This window comes from Nanorana parkeri, unplaced genomic scaffold (assembly GCF_000935625.1).
Source record: "Nanorana parkeri isolate BGI_ZX_2015 unplaced genomic scaffold, ASM93562v1 scaffold100, whole genome shotgun sequence".
Taxonomy (NCBI): Eukaryota; Metazoa; Chordata; class Amphibia; order Anura; family Dicroglossidae; genus Nanorana; species Nanorana parkeri.
The window spans coordinates 1,295,981-1,304,459 of NW_017306368.1; positions in this window are offsets into that span (position 1 = coordinate 1,295,981).

Sequence of the window (8,479 nt, forward strand, 5' to 3'; positions counted from 1 at the left end):
ATAAAGGAGGGTTTTTATTAAAGAAGTGCATCAAATAAAGGCCTTATATTTCCTTTACAAATATGAAGACGAATTAGGTATGCAAATTAGTCATATATTTATCAGGGTTGGACATATGCTGATCTTGCTTTATCTGTCCTTGGCATCTGAGCATTAATGACATCTGGCCATAAAGGGTTAATACATTATTGTGAAAGGTCCTGAGGTTTTTATTGGGCATGTCATCATGGCAGGAGTTAACTGCATGATCTGGGTGGTTCACAAAGAAATCTAACTGCTTATTTTGAATGGATTTTATTGAATGGTCTAGTAATCGAAAGGCTTTGTCATCCTCATTCCCACCAAACCTTTTCATAAATAGATTTCTATCACTTTCATCAGTACTCCCCAATGTGGTTGGTAATGGACCTTCTTTGGCTCCATGATACTATCACAGCTCATACTTGCTTGAAGTCTATCAATACATTCTGGCCTAACAATGCAATAGATGTTCATCTGTCATGTATTTGAATTCTGAGATAGGATGCATTTAAAGCTACACTGAGTGGTTCTATTATGTCTGCAGCAGGAAAAATGTATTTATGCCTTTTAAGTTTACAATTTATTTTGAAGACTTGTGACACTTTATTTGTACATAGGCAAACTCCATTCAACTAATATTTATGACTTGAAGGTAATGAGTTGCAGAAGAACTTGCTTAGGGGTATACAGCAGAGGATGTGAATATTTATGCAATCAGACTTTAAAAAGTTTTTATTTGTAAATTCATTTGGAAAACTATGTTGATATATTTGCATTTTGACGTCATGGGTTTGTTTGTTTAGATTAGTAAAATAAAATTCCAATTTATTATGGAAAAATCCAAAAGGAGTAGATATTTATGCAATACACTGTAGATGACTGAACTGTCAACAGCTGTTAAGAGAAAGGCAGCATAACTGCACTTTGCTTTTGATAGCTCAATCTAATCTACACATTTCTATATTTAATACAGTAGCAAAAATATACAAGTGCAGGTTTGTAAAAATGTGAATGGCATTTAAAAATACTTTTGAGGCAAACATTAAATAAAAACTCAAAATATGTGCTCACGAAAAACACAATAAACATTCCTTTCGCAAAGGCTGCCTTTTTCCAGCTGTTTGTTATTGTGTTTATTTGGATCAAAAAGGTACAGTAAGTGGAGAAGATACCTTCCTGGTATTTCTCAGTCCTGCAGGTGTGTGTCTTCACTCCGTACAGCGCAGACAGTGCAGACAGATGTAAATAATGTAATGTTTACTCTGGCCCTGGTCAGGGAAGGCAGCTCCCTGAGTACAGAAAAAAAACCCGATGTAGGAGATCATATTTGCAAAGTTTTTTTTTGTTTTTTAATTCTTTATTCATCAAACAGTAGAAAAACTGGAAACAAGGGCATTACAGGATTGATCCACAGTAGACAATATCAGCAGTTATATCAATACAACATAGTGCATTATATGAGAGAAAGTGATAGTGTTTTCATATACAAAACACATGCAGATCCAAATTGGCTCAGAGACCCTACACATTTTGTGCAACATATGTGCACACTACATAGCAAAGCTAGCAATTAAGGACAAGGCTTCCTCCAGCCATATTGACATAAAAAGCCCGGAGGAAGCTAGATTGGGTACAACCTGGCCAGCCTCATCGTCAAAGAACAAAGAAAAAAGGAAAGGAAAAAGAGAGATGAGAAACAATTGAAGAAATAGAAGAGAGATGAGGAAAGGAGAGCTTGAAAACACGCAGAAGAGAAAGGAGAGTAGGGGGTAAGAGAGAGAGGGGAAAGGGTGGGGGAGAAGAATTCCCACTCTAATTGAAGGTAGCCGGTCATAAGCCTGGAAAGGTGTCAGACTTAAAGTCCAGAAAAAGAAAAACCCCCAAGGAGGGGCAAATCCCCAGTATAAATAAACAAGTCACAAGGACATGTAGTGAAGGTATTGGTCTGAGTGTCTTGGTTATTGGTTCTGGATACATTAAAAGGGTTAATTTACTGTAAAACTACTCTGATCCTGTAATCAATATATCCAAAATTGCTTCTTTTAAAACAGATAAATAAAAGTAAAACCTATACCACCCTGTTTACCAGATACAAAAGAAGTTTGTGACTAAGATAAATGCCCAGTGTTCATGCATGTGCATCTATGACACTGGTTTGTTTGCCGCGCTGTAAAAACACATGTAGCTGTTTAGACCTGAATAACAATTGATCACTTTTCCTATTTAACATTACAGGTCCAAAGCCTTTGTGATAATTTCTCCTTAGATCTGTTTCACCGGATGTCAACAAACTGCTGGAAACTTTGCAATCCAACAGGAAGTGCTTGTAATTTGAAAAGAACAGCCTAAAAAAAGACAAAACAACCTTTATCTAAACCTTTCTTCCAGAAAAGTTGGCTAAATGTGAAACTTAAGATAGCTAAAATTAGAAAAAAAATTAGCTCAGGATGCATTGTCATACATAAGGTTAATGAAGGAGAACTCAGACAATACAAATCCCGGAAGGTCTAGTTGCGTATTTTGGCTTCAAGAGGAAATAATGACTTGACTTTACCAAACTGTCTTGCAGCTTTCTAAACTTTTTTTTCAAAAGGTTCTGAGCTTTCCTCCTTCACATGTTTTGCCCAATTCTTAAAGTATTTGCACTCATCTATATTTATTTATTTACTATTTTCTCCTTATTCATACTCCTCATTTGTATTTATTTATTTACTTTTCTTTCTCCTTATTCATGCTCCATTAGTTTGATATGCCCATCTGACCTCTCCCTCTTTTTCAAATTTTGCAGATTTAGGAATCATTAACTGTACACAAATAAAAGTTTTTGTTTGAAAAATGCATTCAATTAAGCTCTCTGTAATGATCCGTGTAAGCTCTGCGAGATATATTGGATCGCAGCTGCGGAGGTAAGTGGGAATGGTTCAGGTAGAGGGTTCACAGTCACAATATTAGTGCAGTGAGTGAAGTCGGAACCCCTTACACATCATACACCATTTGATACACACCTTCACAGTAAAAAGAATCTAAATGAACGCTACGGGGGTGATTTACTAACCTAAACACACGCACGCACTAGGTGCGTGTGATTTTTACACAGCAAAACGTATTTATCAACCAAAAAGTCTCTAAAAGCATATTTCCACTAATGCCATATATGGAAAAATCATGCACATGATGCATATATAATGCTGCTCCACAGTTTAGACAAAAATGGTTAGCTCATGCATTTACATTCCTGCATTCATCAACGCAAGCAACACAACGTAGAGCTAATTTACACAACATCACCTTGCAATTCATGCAGGGCTTTGCACAACACACCTGCTGGGTGTGTACACACTACAAAGGTGTCTAGATTCCACCAATAGATCATGCTGGGAGGGAACACACTACAGAGGTGTATACTTGTTTGTGGCGTGTTTATAAGGTTAGTAAATTAACCCCTACTTGTCACGCTGAAAAACTCCTTTATTCAGACTTGCACAGCTTGGCTTAGTCCTGCCCATGGTCCACCCCTCTAACATGTTTCACCATATCCAACATCTTATTGCCCCACTTCAGGCAGTGCCTACATAAGGGTGACATGCTGCACTGAATCTAGGGGCTGTGCAGCAGCATTGTCACCCCAAGACAGGAAGCCACATGAAGTGGACTTCACTGTCAGAACCATTAGTTAGAACCATGTTAGTGAGGCTTTACAGGATGACTAAAGGAAATTAAGTAATTTTAAATACAACATCTGCGTACATGGATACCATCTGTCTCACTTACTTTGGAAAAAAGCTTACAATTAAATATAGATAAAGAAAAAATATCCAAAAGTGGCTGGAATTTAGAGCCATAGTTTGTGAGAAGGACCCTTTGGTAGAGTACAACCTTTCAAAAGGAGCAAGAGACCACATTGCTTCAATGACTTCCACATAAAAAAACAACCAATGTGTTTTGGTGGCCAAAAACACTCCCTTGGAAGTTAAAAAGTGCACAGTTTAGAATCAATAAATGTTAAAATCATGTAACAGAAAAACAGACTTATGTCATAAGGGTTAGTTTAGGCATATCAATAGCATTTCTCTGTTTTTTGCTATATGATTTTAACGTTTAGTGATTCTAAGAGGTACATTTTCTAACTTTCATGGTCCCTATTTCTTGTTAATATTGTTGTTTTTTTTAAATGATGATCTCTGTTTATGATCTCATATCCAGTTTATGATTCTGCAGAGAATGTGTTTCGTGGGGGAAAAAACAGTCCCCCTTCATCAAAAAAGAATACATTTCATCAGTTAAAACTAAAAATATAAATAATAATGGACAATATATATATATATATAACAAGAAAATATGGAGATGGATTAAAGCATATCTAAACCCCAAAACAAAACAATTAAATTACACATATACAGTGGGTAAAGAAAAGAATCAACAGCATTTAAAATGATCACATTTTGTTGCTTTGCAGTCTGAAATGAAAACAGACACAGTTTTTATTTTATCCAGCTGTATTTATTCAGTGCAACGTATAACATCCAAGTGAAAGATATAACACCAACATGTCAGAATTTTTTTTTTACATTAAAAAACAGAATTACTGATTTGGAGAAAGGATCACCCCCTCCTAAAAATGACTTGTAAACTCAATCAGGTGTAGCTAATCATCTTCTCAATGGCACACAAAGACATTTGACTTTCAACTGTGATCAGCTGTGGTCATTTTGATTAGCTCGGCATGAAAAGAGCATTCCTGGGGCATTTCAGACCCTGGTAGTGCAACTGAAGCAAACAATCAACTATGGGTGGCACGGCACTGTCAAAAGATCTCCAGGATAAAGTTGTGGACAGGCACAAGTCAGGAGATGGATACAAAAAAACAAAAACCAAAGGCTTTGTCAATGCCTAAAAGCACAGTGAAGTCTATTATTAAGAATTGGAAGGTATTTGGTACAACACAGACCCCTCTGGCTCAAGACGTCGCTCCAAACTGGATGAAAGAGCCAGGAGCAAACTGGTACAGAGAGGCCACCAAGAGGCCTACAGCAACTCTGAAGCAGTTGCAGGAATTTATGACAAAGAGTGGTCATTGTGTGCAAATCACAACAATATCACAAATTCTTGTATTGGTGGGTTGCAGGAAAAAAGCCACTCCTCAAGAAAGGCCACATGCAGTCATGACTGGGCTTTGCCAAAACGCACCTGATTCTGAGACCACATGGAAAAAGGTGCTATGGTCAGATGAGACTAAAATTGAATTGTTTGGCCTCAACACCAAACTATGTCTGGCAGAAATACAATGCAGCTCACCATCCAAATAACAACATCCCTACAGTAATGCATGGAGGTGGTAATATCCTGTTATGGGGGTGTTTCTCCTCAGCAGGGAGTGGAGCAATTGTCAGGATAGAAGGAAAAATGGATGGGGCAAACTACCGTCAAATTCCCCAATTACCAAAATTACTCAAAGCTCACAGCAAAAATTACCACACAGTGGTTGAAGGAGAAAAGGGTGATTGTCCAGCATCTGTCAAAGTCTTCCCATGGGTCCCGGATAAATCAAAACAATTGGGCGTCACTTAATGACAGCCCAGCGTCCCCAGGTCATTTGAGGACACGAGGCTGTCACTGAATGACAACAACTGGGTGTAGCTGGCCTCACCGAGTTGCTGTCATTTGTGGGGAAGGCAGAGCGTTCTCCCCGCTTCGGCTGTGACTACGGCTCAGCCGAGCAGAAGCATATGCTTACGGCTCGGCTGAGCTGCTCGGCTGCCGTACAAGCTATTGTGAATAGCCCGTACAGCAGCCCTTTGGGATTTTTTTTTTTACAGTTAGTGATTCTAAGCAGTGTGTTTTTTTTTTCAAGGGAGTACACCACACTATTATTGCTGGAACATTGCAGCTTCATAAGCATCAGACATGGCTGTACTCGCATATTGCTTTACAGAGTCTCCTCCAAATGGCCTGTACAGACACATTGCCTGTACACACACAGCCCTAGGCAGCAACCCTTAGGCTTCATTCATACTTGCCACTTAGGCTGGGTTCAAACCTGGGCGTACGGAATATGCGCGTTTTGTGCCGTGCTTTTTTACCACAATTTGCAGTAAAAGAAACATGCAACAAAAGCGCACTTTACGAGGGCTATCCGGCTGTATCATAATGTATATGCACGGAAAATACGCCCCAAAGAAGCTCCTGTACTTCTTTGGGCGTAGGGCGTTTTTCAGCGCATTCCTACGCGCTGAAATACGCCCAGGTGGGAACCATGCCCATAGGCAATCATTGGTTTTCACATGTTGAGCGTTTTACAGCGCGTTGGAACGCGCTGTAAAACGCCCAGGTGTGAACCAGGCCTTTTGCAGAGATCTGTCTGCAAAATCTCTCAGACTAGATGCTTTATTTATGCTTCTAGATGCTTAAAATGATGAGCAGTTACATGCATACAATATACATTTAGATGCATCTGTCCTTTGTTCATTGAAACAATCCATTGAACTAGCCAATGAGATTTCAACAAATAAACATGTCTTGAATTTTCTTGCATTTACACATGTACATGCGTTTTGGTATGTTTAGACGTTAAAATTGACTCCTGGATGCACCTGACTTCTATATTTTCTTAACACAGCTAAACTGAATTGAGATAACAGCATCTAAATGCAAGGTGTGAGTAGATCCATTAGAAATCATTAGGTACATATATATGCATTTAGAAAACCATTTTAAAGGCACATAACACATCTAATAGCACCTAGTGTGAATGTAGCCTTAATAAAATGCATTCCAGAACTTATGCCAAGCATGGCACAGTCAGAGGGAAGAGTTCTACCCCAAGCCACTAAACCTTTCCTCATAGTTGTACATCACAAGACAGGAAGGGTGGACTCTGACTTCTTACAGCTTGCATTTTGGCTTACATCTCCTGTTTGACACATATCCACAGGAAGTAAAAAGCAGGGAGGACATACAAAAGAAAGTGGTTGGCACTAAATTGTTTGTTTTGTCATACCTCTGTAACAGGGGTACAGTGAAGAGTCATATTAGAGATTTTGAATCCATTAATGTCACTCAGAAAACAATATATCTCAAGAGCTATAATTTAAAATGAGTGGAAATGTAGGCAGTGATGTGCAATTAACTAAGGGCAGATTTGCTTATCTTATGCTGATGATGCTGAAGAAAATAATAATAAACCTTCATTCCAAAAAAAAATAAAATAACTAAAACACTAAACCCCAAGCACAACCCTAAAACACTAACTGAGAACCTTTTTTAAAAAATTGTTTTAATTTTTTAGCATAAAGTTTAAAAAAATAGCATGCAAGAAAACAAAAAAAATCAATAAAGCACCCCTAAAAAAACAAGAAAAGAGGGGGAACAGCAGATACAGTTCTTCAGAAGTTGTTGCTAACACAAACAGAAAAATTAGTTCCAAATAAATCTATTCACTGTCATTAGAATTGGTGATACAAACCACAATGAAATCCAAAATAATACAATGCAGTGAATACATGGGGTACTCTCATGGGGTCATTCTCTCTATATTTTTTTAGGTTATGCTATATGAATGCGAACATGTAACAAACAAAGTAAGTGATATCCTAATTTGGCCGCAAAAGTGGAAATACTTAAAGGGATTTTATCTGTAGTCAAACCAGGAAGTATAAGTAGTTAAGCTCAAGGTCGGAGTTGATGCCATAGTAAGAGTGTACGTGGTGGGGTTAAAAAGGAGATCCTGGACACAGAGTTAAACTGCCTTTTAGCTTCCTTCTGAAATTGTCCCATTATGGTTATTTCCTTATGTTTTGACCCCTGTAGATTCTAACTGGGAATAATGAGCCAGAAAAGATATTAAGAGCATGGGTGAATTGGATTAAATATTTTATGAAAAGACTGAAATTAACTGTGGTTAAAAGTGTGATCCATGCTTAGAATTAAAAGTGACTTGTACAAATGTCCAAGATTACATTCTCATAAAAGGCATCTAACAGCTCTTTGGGACTAGAGGATATTTTTTTTTTCATAGTGCTGGCTGGCAATCAGGACAGTGGTTGTGTCCACACTGGTACCTGATGACACTGTCACTAGTGCTGGCTGGCGATCAGGACACTCTGTCATATGCATCCTTGAGGGATATTACAAGCAGGACATACATTATGCAGGCATTACCTACCATCACTATTTGAATGTCAGATCGAAACATCAATCTAGAGCTTAATTTAGTCAGGGAGTGGTTGAAAGGAAATCAGCAGCACCGAGATGCAAAATAGGATTTAAAAAAATTTAAAAACAGTATTTTATAAAAAAAATTCATAGCAATTATTTAGGGTTGTATCTACTTTAAAGTAGAATTAAACCTTCTGGTTTTTGTTGCATAAATCTACTGCTAGCTAGCAGTAGATACAGGTGAAACTCGAAAAATTAGAATATCGTGCAAAAGTTCATTTATTTCACTAATGCAACTTAGCCG